This window comes from Eriocheir sinensis, chromosome 12, assembly GCF_024679095.1.
Source record: "Eriocheir sinensis breed Jianghai 21 chromosome 12, ASM2467909v1, whole genome shotgun sequence".
NCBI lineage: Eukaryota > Metazoa > Arthropoda > Malacostraca > Decapoda > Varunidae > Eriocheir > Eriocheir sinensis.
The window spans coordinates 20,450,831-20,453,330 of record NC_066520.1 but is presented as its reverse complement, the minus strand read 5'-3'; the positions used below and the strand labels follow the sequence as shown (position 1 = coordinate 20,453,330).

Below are 2,500 nucleotides of genomic sequence, written 5' to 3'. Positions count from 1 at the left end.
AAGTCAAGGAACAAAGAAAGGAAAAAGGAAAAGAAAAAAGGAAAAGAGAAAGACGAAGGGAACGAGCAGAGGAGAAAAAGAAGAGAACTGACATAAAAAGACGGAAGGGCAATGAGAGAAAGAGAGATAAATAAATAAATGATAGAGGTGAATATATATCGTATTAGAGAGATATAGAAAAGAACTGATGTTTGTTTTGCGGCATGAATAGCTAAACGTATCCCATTGACATGATGAAAAGATGGATGGACTAAATATAAATAACAGAGCAAAATAAAAATTGATGGGCAAACATTAATAAAACATTGACGTATATTTCCCGCGATGAATAGTTAAGCGTGTCTGAATAAAACAACTAAATAACGGTAAAACTAATTAAAAGTGTACACAAACGCTACAGTACTTACAGGAAACAATAAGGATTAAAGACAGAAATAAATAAGATAAATACATAAAATAATAAAAAATGATGGAGGAAGGAACAGGATCGGGAAAAAGGTCCTATCGATATTTTTTTCCCGTTCACAAAATTGCGCGATATATTTAGTAATCAAAAGTGAAGGACGAGAGAGAGAGAGAGAGAGAGAGAGAGAGAGAAAGGAAAGACAAACACACACACACACACACACACACACACACACACACACACACACACACACACACACACACACAGACACGAAGATGATAAACTTAACCAAACACATTTTATTATTTCAAGCGGCTTGGAAAAACAAAAACTCAAATCCAGATAAAGGTTGAAGAAGAAAAGAGTTTGGTGAGAGCTTTTTGCCTTCAACTAACACTGGCATAGTAGTCGTAGTAGAAGTAGTAGTAGTAGTAGTAGTAGTAGTAGTAGTAGTAGTAGTAGTAGTAGTAGTAGTGGTGATGGTGGTGGTAGCATAATATTAGCGTGGGGTAAAAGTCTACGGTAATCGGATATCAATTTCATTTACTTGTTGAAAGCGAGATATCAAAGGGAAATGAGGTAAATGTACATGCACTGCCATACACAATAATACAAGCAATAGCATTTTCCCGTTGTATGTAGTATGTTTTACGTGTCGAGCGAGAACAAAACACGAAAGCGAAAAATCAAATCACACCAACATGACTTTCAAATTAAGTTACAGTTGCACTTTTTTTCTCCCTTTTTGCTTTTTAATCTATCAAACCTCATCTCTCTCTCTCTCTCTCTCTCTCTCTCTCGTTTATTAAATTTCTTTCACCCTCACAGACTTCTAATTTCAGTTTTATCTATTCCATTTATAATTGAACTCTCTCTCTCTCTCTCTCTCTCTCTCTCTCTCTCTCTCTCTCTCTCTCTCTCTCTCTCTCTCTCTCTCTCTCTCTCTCTCTCTCTCTCTCTCTCTCTCTCTCTCTCTCTCTCTCTCTCTCTCTCACAATCCATGTAGACGCAGCGAGAGAGAGAGAGAGAGAGAGAGAGAGAGAGAGAGAGAGAGAGTGGTAAAATATCCCACTATAGCAACCAATTACGAAGGATTATCATACATTAATCGGAATCAAATTAAATGTAGTTTCCTGGGACTGTTAATCACCCCCAATTAGACACTTAAAGAGCTGATTAATATTATACTTTACCTGTCGCACTCACTGCCCACCTGTACACATATTTGGCAACCTTGCTGATTACTATGTGGTGAGATGGAAGCTGATGGTATTGGTGGTGGTGTGAAGAGAAGGGTGGAGTGCGTGGAGGGTTCTCTCTCTCTCTCTCTATCTCTCTCTCTCTCTCTCTCTCTCTCTCTCTCTCTCTCTCTCTCTCTCTCTCTCTCTCTCTCTCTCTCTCTCTCTCTCTCTCTCTCTCTCTCTCTCTCTCTCTCTCTCTCTCTCTCTCTCTCTCTCCTCCTCTCTCTCTTTCTATTTTTTTGTATTGTCTGTTATATTTGTTATTGTCTGTTATTGTGTTGTGTTATGTTATATTGTTCCTGCTATATTTTTCTGTCTGTCTGTATGTCTGCTAAGTCGAGTCTGGTGTAATATTGAGTCGGATCTGATTCTAATAAGCACGATGATGAGGCTGATGATGATGATGATGATCGTATAAATAGGTTTTTCTGAACACTTTCCTAATAGAAGGTGAGAATATCATGACAGGAAAGCACTTAAAAGAGAAAACATGAGTAGTTGGCAACATATGAATTTCTGAAACACACACACACACACACACACACACACACACACACACTAACTCTCTCTCATCAGCAAGCACAAAAAGATAACCGCCTGGGATTCAACTGTCTTGTGTGTGTGTGTGTGTGTGTGTGTGTGTGTGTGTGTGTGTGTGTGTGTGTGTGTGTGTGTGTGTGTGTGTGTGTCCATTCGTGCAAATAAATAACATCCACTAATCTACGTTCAAGCATTTCCCAGATTTCATCGAGAGAGAGAGAGAGAGAGAGAGAGAGAGAGAGAGAGAGAGAGAGAGAGAGAGAGAGAGAGAGAGAGAGAGAGAGAGAGAGAGAGAGAGAGTCCCTGATTAAGC

The 2,500-nt window shown here is 38.9% G+C and overlaps 1 protein-coding gene across 4 annotated transcripts in view; it reads left to right on the top strand.

The window, feature by feature from the left end:
• LOC126997592 (uncharacterized) overlaps positions 1–2,500 on the top strand; it is a 39,426-nt gene that overhangs the window by 22,575 nt on the left and 14,351 nt on the right. The gene's annotated exons all lie outside the window — the stretch shown is intronic.